The sequence below is a fragment of the Aricia agestis genome, chromosome 6 (assembly GCF_905147365.1).
Source record: "Aricia agestis chromosome 6, ilAriAges1.1, whole genome shotgun sequence".
In the NCBI taxonomy this organism is placed as follows: Eukaryota; Metazoa; Arthropoda; class Insecta; order Lepidoptera; family Lycaenidae; genus Aricia; species Aricia agestis.
In genome coordinates, this window is record NC_056411.1 from 19,068,356 (window position 1) to 19,087,691 (window position 19,336).

Sequence of the window (19,336 nt, forward strand, 5' to 3'; positions counted from 1 at the left end):
TTTAATTCAATACTCTTTACGATCTACAACTACTTACTAACAACACCATCTACTCTTACATCTAATTCAATATCATATACGATCTACAACTATTTACTAACAACACCATTTACTCTTACATCTAATTCAATACTCTTTACATTCTACAACTACTTACTAACAACACCATTTACTCTTACATCTAATTTAATACTCTATACGTTCTACAAATACTTACTAACAACACCATTTACTCTTACATCTAATTCAATACTCTTTACGATCTATAACTACATACTAACAATACCATTTACTCTTACATTTAATTCAATACTCTTTACGATCTACAACTACTTACTAACAACACCATTTACTCTTACATCTAATTCAATACTCTTTACGATCTACAACTATAAACTATCAACACCATTTACTCTTACATCTAATTTAATACTCTTTACGTTCTACAACTACTAACTAACAACACCATTTACTATTAATCTAATTCAATACACTTTACGTTCTACAACTACTTACTAACAACACCATTTACTCTTTAATCTAATTCATTACCTTATACGTTCATACCTTATTTATTCGTACATCTAAATCAAATACCTTATAGTTACTACAGCTATCAACTCAACATCATTTACTCTAACAAATAATCCTTGTATCAACTTATAACTATAATTACACCTACTCTACGCTGAGCTCCCTCTCACTTTGGTTCGGGAGCTCAATGGCCTCCACCATCCCCTATTAGCCATCCCTTTCCACTCAAAAAGAAAGGTTTTCAAAATCTAATTGCTATACTAACTAATAACACCATTTACTCTTACATCCAATTCAATACTCTTTACGTTCTACAATTACTAACTAACAATACCATTTACTCTTACATTTAATTCAATACTCTTTACGTTATTTAACTTCTTACTAACAACACCATTTACTCTTACATCTAATTCAATACTCTTTACGATCTATAACTACATACTAACAACACCATTTACTCTTACATCTAATTCAATACTCTTTACGATCTATAACTACAAACTAACAATACCATTTATTCTTACATTTAATTCAATACTCTTTACGATCTACAACTACTTACTAACAACACCATTTACTCTTACATCTAATTCAATACTCTTTACGTTCTACAACTACTTACTAACAACACCATCTACTCTTACATCTAATTCAATATCATATACGATCTACATCTATAAACTAACAACACCATTTACTCTTACTTCTAATCCAATACTCTTTACGTTCTACAACTACTTACTAACAACACCATTTACTCTTACATCTAATTCAATACTCTTTACGTTCTACAACTACTTACTAACAACACCATTTACTCTTACATCTAATTCAATACTCTTTACGATCTACAACTATAAACTATCAACACCATTTACTCTTACATCTAATTCAATACACTTTACGTTCTGCAACTACTAACTAACAACACCATCTACTCTTACATCTAATTGAATATCATAAACGATCTACAACTATAAACTAACAACACCATTTACTCTTACATCTAATTCAATACTCTTTACGATCTATAACTACAAACTAACAATACCATTTACTCTTACATCTAATTCAATACTCTTTACGATCTACAACTATTTACTAACAACACCATTTACTCTTACATCTAATTCAATACTCTTTACGTTCTACAACTACTTACTAACAACACCATTTACTCTTACATCTAATTTAATACTCTATACGTTCTACAACTACTTACTAACAACACCATTTACTCTTACATCTAACTCAATACTCTTTACGTTCTACAACTACTTACTAACAACACCATTTACTCTTTCATCTAATTCAATACTCTTTACGTTCTACAACTACTTACTAACAACACCATCTACTCTTACATCTAATTCTATATCATATACGATCTACATCTATATACTAACAACACCATTTACTCTTACATCTAATCCAATACTCTTTACGTTCTACAACTACTTACTAACAACACCATTTACTCTTACATCTAATTCAATACTCTTTACGATCTACAACTATAAACTATCAACACCATTTACTCTTACATCAAATTCAATACACTTTACGTTCTACAACTACTTACTAACAACACCATTTACTCTTACATCTAATTTAATACTCTATACGTTCTACAACTACTTACTAACAACACCATTTACTCTTACATCTAATTTAATACTCTTTACGTTCTAGAACTACTTACTAACAACACCATTTACTCTTACATCTAATTTAATACTCTATACGTTCTACAACTACTTACTAACAACACCATTTACTCTTACATCTAATTCAATACACTTTACGTTCTACAACTACTTACTAACAACACCATTTACTCTTACATCTAATTTAATACTCTATACGTTCTACAACTACTTACTAACAACACCATTTACTCTTACATCTAATTCAATACTCTTTACGTTCTACAACTACTTACTAACAACACCATTTACTCTTACATCTAATTCTATACTCTTTACGTTCTACAACTACTTACTAACAACACCATTTACTCTTACATCTAATTCAATACACTTTACGTTTTACAACTACTTACTAACAACACCATTTACTCTTACATCTAATTCAATACTCTTTACGTTCTACAACTACTTACTAACAACACCATTTGCTCTTACATCTAATTCAATACTCTTTACGATCTACAACTATAAACTATCAACACCATTTACTCTTACATCTAATTCAATACACTTTACGTTCTGCAACTACTAACTAACAACACCATCTACTCTTACATCTAATTGAATATCATAAACGATCTTCAACTATAAACTAACAACACCATTTACTCTTACATCTAATTCAATACTCTTTACGATCTATAACTACAAACTAACAATACCATTTACTCTTACATCTAATTCAATACTCTTTACGATCTACAACTATTTACTAACAACACCATTTACTCTTACATCTAATTCAATACTCTTTACGTTCTACAACTACTTACTAACAACACCATTTACTCTTACATCTAATTTAATACTCTATACGTTCTACAACTACTTACTAACAACACCATTTACTCTTACATCTAACTCAATACTCTTTACGTTCTACAACTACTTACTAACAACACCATTTACTCTTTCATCTAATTCAATACTCTTTACGTTCTACAACTACTTACTAACAACACCATCTACTCTTACATCTAATTCTATATCATATACGATCTACATCTATATACTAACAACACCATTTACTCTTACATCTAATCCAATACTCTTTACGTTCTACAACTACTTACTAACAACACCATTTACTCTTACATCTAATTCAATACTCTTTACGATCTACAACTATAAACTATCAACACCATTTACTCTTACATCTAATTCAATACACTTTACGTTCTACAACTACTTACTAACAACACCATTTACTCTTACATCTAATTTAATACTCTATACGTTCTACAACTACTTACTAACAACACCATTTACTCTTACATCTAATTCAATACACTTTACGTTCTACAACTACTTACTAACAACACCATTTACTCTTACATCTAATTTAATACTCTATACGTTCTACAACTACTTACTAACAACACCATTTACTCTTACATCTAATTCAATACTCTTTACGTTCTACAACTACTTACTAACAACACCATTTACTCTTACATCTAATTCAATACTCTTTACGTTCTACAACTACTTACTAACAACACCATTTACTCTTACATCTAATTCAATACACTTTACGTTTTACAACTACTTACTAACAACACCATTTACTCTTACATCTAATTCAATACTCTTTACGTTCTACAACTACTTACTAACAACACCATTTTCTCTTACATCTAATTCAATTTACGTTCTACAACTACTTACTAACAACACCATTTACTCTTACATCTAATTCAATACTCTTTACGATCTACAACTATAAACTATCAACACCATTTACTCTTACATCTAATTCAATACACTTTACGTTCTACAACTACTTACTAACAACACCATTTACTCTTTAATCTAATTCATTACCTTATACGTTCGTACCTTATTTATTCCTACATCTAAATTAAATACCTAATACTTACTACAGCTACTAACTCAACACCATTTACTCTAACAACTAATTCTTGTATCAACTTATAACTATAATTACACCTACTCTACGCTGAGCTCCCTCTCACTTTGGTTCGGGAGCTCAATGGCCTCCACCATCCCCTATTAGCCATCCCTTTCCACTCAAAAAGAAAGGTTTTCAAAATCTAATTGCTATACTAACTAATGACACCATTTACTCTTACATCTAATTCAATACTCTTTACGTTCTACAATTACTAACTAACAATACCATTTACTCTTACATTTAATTCAATACTCTTTACGATCTATAACTACAAACTAACAATACCATTTACTCTTACATTTAATTCAATACTCTTTACGATCTACAACTACTTACTAACAACACCATTAACTCTTACATCTAATTCAATACTCTTTACGTTCTACAACTACTTACTAACAACACCATCTACTCTTACATCTAATTCAATATCATATACGATCTACATCTATAAACTAACAACACCATTTACTCTTACATCTAATTTAATACTCTATATGTTCTACAACTACTTACTAACAACACCATTTACTCTTACATCTAATTCAATACTCTTTACGTTCTACAACTACTTACTAACAACACCATTTACTCTTACATCTAATTCAATACTCTTTACGATCTACAACTATAAACTATCAACACCATTTACTCTTACATCTAATTCAATACACTTTACGTTCTGCAATTACTAACTAACAACACCATCTACTCTTACATCTAATTGAATATCATAAACGATCTACAACTATATACTAACAACACCATTTACTCTTACATCTAATTCAATACTCTTTACGATCTACAACTATAAACTATCAACACCATTTACTCTTACATCTAATTCAATACACTTTACGTTCTGCAACTACTAACTAACAACACCATCTACTCTTACATCTAATTGAATATCATAAACGATCTACAACTATAAACTAACAACACCATTTACTCTTACATCTAATTCAATACTCTTTACGATCTATAACTACAAACTAACAATACCATTTACTCTTACATCTAATTCAATACTCTTTACGATCTACAACTATTTACTAACAACACCATTTTCTTACATCTAATTCAATACTCTTTACATTCTACAACTACTTACTAACAACACCATTTACTCTTACATCTAATTTAATACTCTATATGTTCTACAACTACTTACTAACAACACCATTTACTCTTACATCTAATTCAATACTCTTTACGATCTATAACTACATACTAACAAAACCATTTACTCTTACATTTAATTCAATACTCTTTACGATCTACAACTACTTACTAACAACACCATTTACTCTTACATCTAATTCAATACTCTTTACGTTCTACAACTACTTACTAACAACACCATTTACTCTTACATCTAATTCAATACACTTTACGTTCTACAACTACTTACTAACAACACCATTTACTCTTACATCTAATTCAATACTCTTTACGTTCTACAACTACTTACTAACAACACCATTTACTCTTACATCTTATTCAATACTCTTTACGATCTATAACTATAAACTATCAACACCATTTACTCTTACATCTAATTCAATACTCTTTACGATCTATAACTACAAACTAACAATACCATTTACTCTTACATTTAATTCAATACTCTTTACGATCTACAACTATTTACTAACAACACCATTTACTCTTACATCTAATCCAATACTCTTTACGTTCTACAACTACTTACTAACAACACCATTTACTCTTTAATCTAATTCAGTACCTTATACGTTCTACAAATACTTACTAATCACACCATTTATTCCTACATCTAAATTAAATACCTAATACTTACTACAGCTACTAACTCAACACCATTTACTCTAACAACTAATTCTTGTATCAACTTATAACTATAATTACACCTACTCTACGCTGAGCTCCCTCTCACTTTGGTTCGGGAGCTCAATGGCCTCCACCATCCCCTATTAGCCATCCCTTTCCACTCAAAAAGAAAGGTTTTCAAAATCTAATTGCTATACTAACTAACAACACCATTTACACTTACATCTAATTCAATACCTAATACTTCATCTAAATCAAGTACCAAATACTTACTACAACTACTAACTCAATACCATTTAATCTTACATCTAATTTTTAACTACAATTAAAGTTACTCTACGCTGAGCTCCCTCTCACTATGGTTCGGGAGCACAATGGCCTCCACCATCCCCTACTAGCCATCCCTTTAGACTCAATAAGTATGTTTTTTTTAACTATCATTGTATTTACCAACTAATTATATTTTAATTTACTTCCAAAGCTTATTTTCATTCTACTACTTCAACTATGATTATTGATTAAGGTACAAATAATAATACTCTTTTAATCGAAACCAATTTATTGGTGATTTCCAAAATTATCATTTTAAATTCTCGTTGTTAGGTAGGTACATGCAAAAAGAGACGTGTGCGATTAACAAAATATTATTATCCCTTTCCAATTATTATTCCCACTTTTCGGCTCATGTAACTTAAATATACCTGAAAACAAAAAAAACATCTAATTATTTCGATTCAAATGTTTTAATTTTTTTACACCACGTTACACGTAAGTGTGACCATTTGGAAACATCTTATACTTTTCTGCACCGATTTTTAAAACCCGTCCCGTCCCGACCCGTCTTGTACTTTGACACAATACAAACATTGTATTATCTATGATACAAACCAAACTGGCATTTTGACATGACGTTTGTCAATAAATTAAATTCGTTTGACGTAATCAATCAATTCATTCCAATGTATTTTAAGATTGAATCTGTTGTTGTCATGGAGACGCCAAACATACCTGTCAAATATTGTAAACTGTCTCTTTCTAATATTATTTAAGGTTTTTAGTACGGTACGCTAAATTGAAATAATACCAGCTGAAAATAATGAAAAAAAATATTAGTATTATTCTACAGAATACTAATTTAGCATTTATAGAATGCCTAAAATATTTCAACTACAGTAAAATAATCTAATATTACCTGCAATCATTAGAACTATTCTATAGTTCTGTTTTTTTTTATCGGATTACATCTGATTCTGAAAATACAAATAAAAAACCATTCATTTAAAAAAGTTTTATTCACAATTTAACAAAATTATATTGCAGCATAATATTGTCATCGCTTCAAATATCACATCACATTCTGCAGTTCAACGGAATACCTATAAAAACACTAAAATTATATAACTGCGATACACACAATGCTTTTTATAATTTCTATAACATTTAAATATTTTATCCACCAAATAGACATTTTTTTACTGCACTGCCTTTAAAACACACCCGCCCCGCACTTAAACACAATACAAACTGGCATTTTGACATGACGTTTGTCAATATATAAACTCGATTTGACGTAATTCTTCGTTCCAATGTTATCTGAAATTCAAATTTTGAATCTGTTGTCGTTGTCAAGGAGACGCCAAACATACCTGTTTAATATTGTAAACATCGTCTCTTTCTTATATTTTTTACGATTTTTAGTACCCTGAACTGAAATAATACCTGAAAACAATGAAAAAATATTAGTATTATTCTACAGAATACTAATTCAGCATATTTTAAAGAATGCCTAAAATATTTCAACTACAGTAAAATAACAATCTAATATTACCTGCAATCATTTGAACTATTCTATAGTTCTGTTTATTTTTATCGGATTACATCTGATTCTGAAAATACAAATAAAAAACCATTGATTTAAAACTGTTTTATTCATAATTTAACAAAATTATATTGCAGCATAATAATATTGTCATCGCTTCAAATATCAAATCACATTTTGCAGTCCAACCGGAATACCTATAAAAACACTAAAATTATATAATTTCGATACACACAATGTTTTTTATAACATTTTAATATTTTATCCACCAAATGAATATTTTTACTGCACTGCCTTTAAAACACACCCGCCCCGCACTTAGACACAATACAAACTGGCATTTTGACATGACGTTTGTCAATATATAAACTCGATTTGACGTAATCCTTCGTTCCAATGTTATTTGAAATTCAAATTTTGAATCTGTTGTCGTTGTCAAGGAGACGCCAAACATACCTGTCAAATATTGTAAACATCGTCTCTTTCTTATATTTTTTACGATTTTTAGTACTCTGAACTGAAATAATACCTGAAAACAATGAAAAAATATTAGTATTATTCTACAGAATACTGATTTAGCATTTAAAGAATGCCTAAAATATTTCAACTACAGTAAAATAACAATCTAATATTACCTGCAATCATTAGAACTATTCTATAGTTCTGTTTATTTTTATTGGATTACATCTGATTCTGAAAATACAAATAAAAAACCATTGATTTAAAACTGTTTTATTCACAATTTATCAAAATTATATTGCAGCACAATATTGTCATCGCTTCAAATATCACATCACATTCTGCAGTTCAACGGAATACCTATATAAACACTAAAATTATATATTTTCGATACACACAATGCTTTTTATAACATTTTCTATAACATTTTAATATTTTATCCACCAAATAGACATTTTTTACTGCACTGCCTTTAAAACACACCCGCCCCGCACTTAGACACAATACAAACTGGCATTTTGACATGACGTTTGTCAATATATAAACTCGATTTGACGTAATCCTTCGTTCCAATGTTATTTGAAATTCAAATTTTGAATCTGTTGTCGTTGTCAAGGAGACGCCAAACATACCTGTCAAATATTGTAAACATCGTCTCTTTCTTATATTTTTTACGATTTTAGTACCCTGAACTGAAATAATACCTGAAAACAATGAAAAAATATTAGTATTATTCTACAGAATACTAATTTAGCATTTAAAGAATGCCTAAAATATTTCAACTACAGTAAAATAACAATCTAATATTACCTGCAATCATTAGAACTATTCTATAGTTCTGTTTATTTTTATTGGATTACATCTGATTCTGAAAATACAAATAAAAAACCATTGATTTAAAACTGTTTTATTCACAATTTATCAAAATTATATTGCAGCACAATATTGTCATCGCTTCAAATATCACATCACATTCTGCAGTTCAACGGAATACCTATAAAAACACTAAAATTATATATTTTCGATACACACAATGCTTTTTATAACATTTTCTATAACATTTTAATATTTTATCCACCAAATAGACATTTTTTACTGCACTGCCTTTAAAACACACCCGCCCCGCACTTAGACACAATACAAACTGGCATTTTGACATGACGTTTGTCAATATATAAACTCGATTTGACGTAATCCTTCGTTCCAATGTTATTTGAAATTCAAATTTTGAATCTGTTGTCGTTGTCAAGGAGACGCCAAACATACCTGTCAAATATTGTAAACATCGTCTCTTTCTTATATTTTTTACGATTTTTAGTACCCTGAACTGAAATAATACCTGAAAACAATGAAAAAGTTTAGTATTATTCTACAGAATACTAATTTAGCATTTAAAGAATGCCTAAAATATTTCAACTACAGTAAAATAACAATCTAATATTACCTGCAATCATTTGAACTATTCTATAGTTCTGTTTATTTTTATCGGATTACATCTGATTCTGAAAATACAAATAAAAAACCATTGATTTAAAACTGTTTTATTCACAATTTATCAAAATTATATTGCAGCATAATATTGTCATCGCTTCAAATATCACATCACATTCTGTAGTTCAGCGGAATACCTATAAAAACACTAAAATTATATAATTTCGATACTTAAGTACACACAATGTTTTTATAACATTTTAATATTTTATCCACCAAATAGACATTTTTTACTGCACTGCCTTTAAAACACACCCGCCTCGCACTTAGACACAATACAAACTGGCATTTTGACATGACGTTTGTCAATATATAAACTCGATTTGACGTAATCCTTCGTTCCAATGTTATTTGAAATTCAAATTTTGAATCTGTTGTCGTTGTCAAGGAGACGCCAAACATACCTGTCAAATATTGTAAACATCGTCTCTTTCTTATATTTTTTACGATTTTTAGTACCCTGAACTGAAATAATACCTGAAAACAATGAAAAAATTTAGTATTATTCTACAGAATACTAATTTAGCATTTAAAGAATGCCTAAAATATTTCAACTACAGTAAAATAACAATCTAATATTACCTGCAATCATTTGAACTATTCTATAGTTCTGTTTATTTTTATCGGATTACATCTGATTCTGAAAATACAAATAAAAAACCATTGATTTAAAACTGTTTTATTCACAATTTATCAAAATTATATTGCAGCATAATATTGTCATCGCTTCAAATATCACATCACATTCTGTAGTTCAGCGGAATACCTATAAAAACACTAAAATTATATAATTTCGATACTTAAGTACACACAATGTTTTTATAACATTTTAATATTTTATCCACCAAATAGACATTTTTTACTGCACTGCCTTTAAAACACACCCGCCTCGCACTTAGACACAATACAAACTGGCATTTTGACATGACGTTTGTCAATATATAAACTCGATTTGACGTAATCCTTCGTTCCAATGTTATTTGAAATTCAAATTTTGAATCTGTTGTCGTTGTCAAGGAGACGCCAAACATACCTGTCAAATATTGTAAACATCGTCTCTTTCTTATATTTTTTACGATTTTTAGTACCCTGAACTGAAATAATACCTGAAAACAATGAAAAAATTTAGTATTATTCTACAGAATACTAATTTAGCATTTAAAGAATGCCTAAAATATTTCAACTACAGTAAAATAACAATCTAATATTACCTGCAATCATTAGAACTATTCTATAGTTCTGTTTATTTTTATTGGATTACATCTGATTCTGAAAATACAAATAAAAAACCATTGATTTAAAACTGTTTTATTCATAATTTAACAAAATTATATTGCAGCATAATATTGTCATCGCTTCAAATATCACATCAAATTTTGCAGTTCAACGGAATACCTATAAAAACACTAAAATTATATAATTTCGATACACAAAATGCTATTGCACATTGCATTGCACACAATGTTTTTTATAACATTTTAATATTTTATCCACCAAATAGACATTTTTTACTGCACTGCCTTTAAAACACACCCGCCCCGCACTTACACCGCCGTGCCGGGCCGGGCCGGGTGCCATCGAAATTCTTATACATTACGTAATACCCACGTAATACCAAAATCATTTTCTCATACGAAAATATTTAACATGTTTGAGTTATTTTTCGTATGAGAAATTAATGATTTTGTTATTACGTATGTATGAGAATTTCGATGGCACCCGGACCCTTAAGTAATAATTATAAATAGAAAATTTAAAGAAGTGTATTATCAACAAGACTACATGAGCATTAATTGTTAAACTAATTAATACGGTTATTTGAATTTTGAAATCAGTGACTTACCAATTTTACAACATTATTTATTTATGTACGTACACGGACGTAAAAAAAAACGTACAAGAAAGTAAATTCGTTACTTGAAATAATTAGCAAAATTTACGTCTTTAAGTCAATATATTTAATTATTTGTCATAAGATCACGAATCATGATTGCCTAAACGCTATAATCCTTAAAATGAAATAGGTACAATTCTACGAGTTTTAGAAAAATAGCACCATAGTATTTTAGTTACAATCAGTCAAAAGTCAAAACTGCTCATAACTAAACTAACAATAAAAACTCTATGAGCCCCACCTTATTTTTTTTTATGTGTAAAACCATTTTTTTTTAATGTGTAAAACCATATTTTATAGTTTGTGCGTTCTAAGATGATATGGGTGACAGTTTTCATGTTCCTTGCTACGGGTTTTTTTTACAAGAAAACAAAAAAAAAATTAAATTGTAATAAATTATATTCCATCTACAAAAACAAATGTTTCCTATAATTGTAAATGAATAAAAATGAAAAGATGCTAAATGCTAACTTATTAATAAAAATTATAAATATTAACTGTGAAATAGGAGTATAAAATTATTATTACGAAAACATTTGAAAAATTTCATAATGCATGAAACGGAACTTATGTCAATAGAGATTGACTCTGTTGAATCGAAATTAAATCGATAAAAAAGGGCGGCCATCTTTAATCGCCGGCACCACTGAAATGTCAGTACGAAATCGATAATTTCGATTGCAATTCCTTTACAAAGTAATTCGATATCTTTAAAATATCGATTAATTTTTGTTAGGTAACTTCCCTACTATAATGTGTCACGCTGCACGCATATCATCATAAAACGCACAAACGATAGATAAAATAAGTATGAAGGTCTCCTTTCACTTGAGTGTTTAGAAAATTATTTGTCTCCTTCAATTATTGCGCATACTAAAATAATTTGCTAAAAACAACCATTTTCTCCTGACTGAACAATAAACAATCAGTACTTAGTACTTACCTATAACAACTGTAGGTACTAAATATTGGCGAACTAATAATTTAAATTAACATTTATAAATTATTTGAGTATGAGATACAAATTCACGGCTGTTCCAACAACATGGCAAAAATCTTATTCTTAAAATTTTTAGATTAGATTAATCTGGTTTAAAAATAACTTTTATAATTCAGATATTACATAATGTATATATAACTTACACTAAAGTTTCTAGACTTTATTTCTTACGTAATTTACTTACAATGCTATATAAAATTCCCTATTTATATTACTTACTTTACAATAATATTTACATGACAAGACAGCACCTTATAGTATACAATTTTATAACATGTGAATTTATTAAGTAATCTAAAGTGGCCCATTCACTATCCTGCATGCAGGCCGCCTTGCCGTCCGCCGGCTTATGCAGGATGTGAATGGTGTCGCAGGCCGGCCGCCATGCAGGCCTGCGACACCATTCACTATCCTGCATAAGCCGGCGGACGGCAAGGCGGCCTGCCATGAATGGGCCCTTTAAGTTAAGTAGCTGTATTTTATAACAATGATACCCCAAGTGTGCTTGTATTTGTATATTTTTTTTTTTGTATAATATTAGATATATATTGTAAATTGCGCTTGGATTGCTTAGTATCGGTTAGATACGTTAGAAAAAAATTAAATTCGTCACAATATGAATTGCGTAAATACAAAAATATAGAGTCAGGAGTCACGGCTCAGCTCACGCAACAGGCTTTATACAGGGAGCCTATATTCTCATGACTCGATTGTCTCTTCGAGCGCAGGCCGACGCACTCATTCAGGGCCCGTACCACGAAACGGTTTTGAGACTCAATCAATCGTACGAGAATGTTGCGACCTACTCTAACAAACGTGAAATGACGTTATTAGAGCAGGACGCGGCATTCTCGTCTGATTGTTTGAGTCTCAAAACGGTTTCGTAGTAGTCCTACTGTTTCGACTGCGAGTGTAACAGCCGGAAATCGAAGTGAAATTCGAAGCATGAGTATAGGGCCTTAGCAGGTTTAGCATGGACACATTAGAAATGCGAAAGAATAGAAACGCTGACAGTTTTTGCGGACAAACTGACAAATTTCCTTTGTTAATCAATCACTCTGTCTACTTTACCGTAAACCTTTCTATGGTGACCATGCTAAGTATGCAGGTCGCAGAAATTAGAACAAACAAGATTCCTCTAGCAGATAGTAAGATTCCCAATCCGATTTTTCCACATTCTCTCAGGATTTAAGTTCTTTGTGCAGCTCTTTGGTTATTGTTGGTTCTGTGTGCTGGTCTGTCTATGTACACGGTGGGGTTGTCGTGCGGGGGGCGCTGGTGGCGGCCCGGCCGCGGTGGGGGCGGAGCCCTGATCTGTGGGGCTCGCGTCGGCTCCACTGGGATTATCAGGTCCTGTCTGGGAGCCATTGCTGAAATAAATAAATTTTTATATTAATTTATAATTTTAGTCCTTCTCTCCTCTCTCTCTCTCTTTTTCTCTCAGAAAGTAAAAAAAAAACTTAACTGGCATAGTGTTGAAACTGAAATTGTCGTTTAAGGTTGCTTAAATTGGATAGAGAGTAACCCATGATCTAAAGCTCAGTTTCAAGGGTGATAGGTGTTTCAATCAACAATTGAACCAACAAAGCTGTTGAAGAGATCTTCAACAGCTTTGTTGATTAGTTATTATTATTTGTATTGTTAATATATTAATGTTTACCGACTCTTAGCAAAATATTTGAAAAAATAATTTTAAAACAGCTATCGATACATTTTATACATACAAGGTTTTACTAAGAGTCGTTCCACAACGGATGCTGATTGCTGAACGCCCAAAGTCTTTGACTGTGTCGAGCATGCTACATTGATTACGAAATTGCACCACTATGGCATAAGGGACTCAGAACTCAATCTTATGGCCTCTCATCTCAAAAATAAGACTCAAAGTGTTGAAATTAATAGTAAAAGGTCCAAAATAGAATTAGGTGTTTTTTTTTTTATTAAATAAGGGGGCAAACGAGCAAACGGGTCACCTGATGGTAAGCAACTACCGTCGCCCATGGACACTCGCAACATCAGAAGAGCTTCAGGTACGTTGCCGGCCTTTTAAGAGGGTATACGCTCTTTTCTTGAAGGTTTGCAGGTCGTATCTGTCCGGAAATACTGCTGGTGACAGTTCATTCCAGAGTTTTACAGTGCGCGGCAGAAAGTTACGCGAAAAACGCACTGTGGAAGACTGCCACTCATCAAGGTGATGAGGATGGTATGTTTTTCGCGTGGGACGATAGCGAAAAGTTGCAGGTGGTATGATTCCGAACAATTCCTCAGAGCACTCCCCGTGATTCGTGATACAACCGATAGAGGATGCAGAGTGAAGCAACATCTCGGCGTAATTCCAGGGGGTCCAAGCTGTTTGAAACACTATGGCCTGTGTCCCACAGGGATCTATTTTGGGTGTATTTCTTTTTATCATGTATATAAATGACTTTTCTTATCTAGTTAAGGATGAAATAGTACTTTTTGCAGATGACACTTCAATTATATTAAAAGTGAAAAGACTATACAATCTAATTACAACGCTGTTTAAAATTTACTTTGCTCAATGTAAGGCAATTTCAAACCAATGCAATGTACTATTAAATGATGAGAAAATGAATTTGGTGGATACTACTGTATTCTTAGGTATTACACTAGATAGTAGTTAGGTATTACAGTGGGGTCCTCATATTGCTAATCTTGCAGATAGACTCAGTTCTGCAGCATATGTATTATGCAGTCAGAAAGATTAGCGGAGTTTCTGACGAAGACGATTTGTATATTTTAGCTTTTTTCACAGTAAAAAAAAGTTGGAGTTCCTTGATATTATATAATTCGTCTATGATATTATGTTCTTCCTCCGTTCGAGTTTCTTACGCCGCGCCAGTTCTTCTCACCGCCCCGCGCCGGGTTCCCGAACCGATGGTAGACAAGTGACAACATAATGTAGTCTGGACATTCTGAAAGTATTTGATTCAAATTTATTCAGAAATAAAACAATTTTTATTTATTTCTATGTTAATAAAAACGCTAGTGAGTAACTAAATTCCAGTCAGAAACCGAAGTCCGGGTGCCATCGCAATTCTCATACAAACGTAATACCAAGAGGCAAGATCATTTTTCATAAGTACAAGAATATTTACCATATTTGAGTTATTATTCAGCTTAAGATATTATAAGCAAAAAATATGAACGGTTACAATTTAGTAAGTATGTAAATATTGCAATCGTTCATATTTTTGGTAAGTATGTAAATATTTTGTAGTGAATCTTTGTACAGGAACCTAGGTAATTACTAATTACTATATTAAGCTGTATAATAACTCAAATATGGTAACTATTCTCGTTGGTATTACGTTTGAATGAGAATTGCGATGGCACCCGGACTCGTAAGTTGTTGTGTCGTTACTCGTTATCAATTTCGAGAGAAATTCTATGATTAGATAACTTTTATCAAGTCTGAGGACTGAGATGGGACTTGAGAAAATGTTTCTCCAACTTTCCGTACAAAGTAATAATAATCCCACCAAAAACATAAGTAATAATAATAATTATTGTATGTGTATGTGTATGTATATTATGTGCCCATCAATTTAATTGATGGGATGCACATACACTGTACAGTGTACACAGTAGGTATGGGTCATGGATTGATGTGGATTGATAAATTAATATTATTGATATCAGGGGCTAAGTGGGGGCTAAGTACCGCCGTATGTGCCGTCAGCCGTATCAATTATACTAAAAATATATATTTTATAATTATTGGTAAGACTTGCGTCTAAAAGTTTGCAGCACTGTACAGTGTACATATAGGCTTATATGTAGTTATAGTAAGAAATAATCATAAGGTACCCTAAACATTTTTTTAAGGGAGCCCTGCCAATGCACGCTAAGCTTGATGTCTTTATAATAAAATATAATAATTAATAATGCAAGATCTAAAACAGGGTAAACTGTAATAATTACAATTATTATTATTACTTACTTATATTTAATATTTAATACGTGAGAGAAAAAATTTGTAACCCTTTTTACGAAAAATGGGGAAACGTAGGTGCATGAAATTTCGCACAGTTATAGTTTATTTATTTATTAAAATCAGGCTACGTAGGCCCATACAATATATACCTTAATGACTAACATACATAAAAATTATATAAACTTAACAACTACACATTATCACGAATTAACGGCGACGTGACGCGCGCTTCATTCCGGAGTCTCCCCCGGAACCTTCGGTAAACCACATCAGTCGGCCAGAACTCCTCCGCTTCAAAGGTCGGGAGAAGATGCGTCGGTACTCTCACCACAAAGGAACTGAAGTTGACATTGTGGCGAAACTGCAGACGCTCGACCCTCAAGTGGAGGGATGTCTTCTTATTGATGTAGTCCACGACGTCTTCGACCTCCATGGACCAGTGCAGGCGAGATATGTACAGGGGCGTCGCGGGGACCTCGCTCCGCAGACGCAGCTCAGGTACATATGGCGCGGTGCCGCGATGGTTGCGGGCGGCGGGCTTCTTCTTCCTTCTCTCCACCAGTATGAAGCCCTCCTCATCGCACCTCCTGCTCTCGTCCTTGCCGGGTCGAGAAGACTTAGCCTTGCGGCTCTTCGTAGCCTTGCGACTCTCCGAAGTCTTGCGACTCTCCGAAGCCTTACGGCTCTCATTCTCCCCATTTTGATGCGCCCGCGTGGGAGGCGTGGGGCGACCAGCAACAGTCGCGTAGTTTTGCTGAGTCGCCTGTGGACTCGGCGTCGGCGCAACCGGGAGGGGAGCGCGGGCGGGGAGGGCAGCGGCGGCGTTCGTTGGCCCGTCCGATAATGCTGACGGGCTAAACGTGATCGCTTGTGCGCCTCGGCGATGAGTGACGAATGCGGCGTCAGCTGGTGACCTACATAATGAATTATTACTTTTTAGTTGTGATAATTCATTACGTAGATCACTAATGATAGCTTGTGACGCATGCAATCTACCCCGAACTCCGGTCAGCTCCTCCTTCAGGAACCTGATGTCCTTCAGTAGGCTGACGACGTCGACTTGGTCCAACGTGACGGGCGGCAGCTTGTGCAGCTCTTTAGCCACAAAAGCCGGTACTTCATCTGGATCAGTCTGCTTCAGCAGGGAGATGATGTCCTGCACGCTCCTTTCGGTTCCGTCTCTTCGTCGCGACGGCATGTTCGCGCTCTGGCCGAGCGTCTCATACAGCAGCTGCTTCCCCTTGCAAAACTGGTGAAGGAGGACTTGCAGATCTGCATGATGCTGGCCTCGTCCATGGTGTCGATGGCGTGCTGGATAAACGCCAGCAACTCGCTGGCTACGAGCGCCATGGTCACGTGCAGCGGCAACGTGCCGCGCGATTCGCGAAAATATTAATTAAATAATATTTGCGGCGTGTGTAACGTGGAGCACGACCGTTCCTTAGCTCGACACATTACGTTTATATGGTGAAGGAGTGCATCGAGCTAATATTATTTTAAAATGATGCTTTTATCATATATATTTTTAACAAATAAAACGTTACACACACTACGACACTACTACTAGGAAAAATGACAGATTTTTGAGTGACAAGCCTATACATACGAATTATACTCTTTTTTATTTATGGTTGAAGTCTGTTGACAACAAGTCGACAAATTGAAAATGGATTATTGTTTTTTTTTAAATTTAATTTTAGATACTATTAGACAGTGCTTAAACGGTCAGTCTGAGATCAGCTGAGTCCCAGAGACAAGAATTGAAAAAAACTATGATGAAGTCAATATTTTCTACAACATATAGGTAGTAGTCCTAATGTCGTTGCAAGTAAGGTCGAATTTCGACCATTGGGCGATCTCTAGTATTTATTAAAACATCAAAGTTGATTTGTCAATTCTATGAGCTTTTTATTTCCTTTTTTTTCTGAAAAATTAGTACTTAAGTACTGTAAGTTACACATAAAATGATAGACCCAATGATATTCTATGTTACTAACGTAACTAGATTGGAAGTTTACGGTAGCAACGCGTTGCCACTTCGAAGATGCCTGCAGGCATATCTCACATACATAATGACATAACGAATATATGACTTGACATTGTCTTTTGAACAAAAAAGTGGTTACGCATTTATGAGAATCTTTTGTAAGACATTGCTACTCTAGTATTTTAGAAACTCATTGGATAGACCATAATATTATTATACTTAATGCCGGTGTACTTCTCCGTCATGTGACGATTTCAATATCAAACAGTCAGACAAAGGCAGCAGACTTGTTTAGCTATTCGGTGTGAAAATAAATTATCGTTAAGGAGGTAAGTACCTCTTGGTCAGTTTCAATTTACAAATATAAAATGTGTTCGAATTGATAATAAAATATAAAACTTACCTTACAATAATACTTTGGAAACAGTTTATATTACAATCAACTCTTATTTTGTGTTTTACCTCTATCTACAGTTAACAGAATAACATGTTTTTAACGTAAATACCCTTGTTATCGGTTGTTATCTTATCGAGAGAATTTCAGAGATTATTATTTGTATCTTTGTCGCAAATACACAATAGTAATATTATAAATTGAGAAATAATAATATCTATGGACGCTTCACACCACGTCAGTCTGGCCCCGTGGTAAGTAGGTACCTGAAGGACTTGTGTTACGGGTACCAGACAACGGATATATATTATTTAATACTTTTTATAGGTACTTACTATGAAATATGCTAAAAAACATAAGT

At 32.6% G+C, this 19,336-nt stretch overlaps 1 long non-coding RNA gene across 1 annotated transcript; it reads right to left on the minus strand.

Moving 5' to 3' along the window:
• Nucleotides 1–13,642: 13,642 nt before the first annotated feature.
• On the minus strand, nucleotides 13,643–19,089 carry LOC121728355. Its single transcript, XR_006035784.1, has 2 exons — nucleotides 18,985–19,089; nucleotides 13,643–14,006 (listed from the first exon to the last, which is right to left on the minus strand). It is a non-coding gene; the product is annotated as an uncharacterized LOC121728355 (long non-coding RNA).
• Between the last annotated feature and the right edge of the window lie 247 nt (nucleotides 19,090–19,336).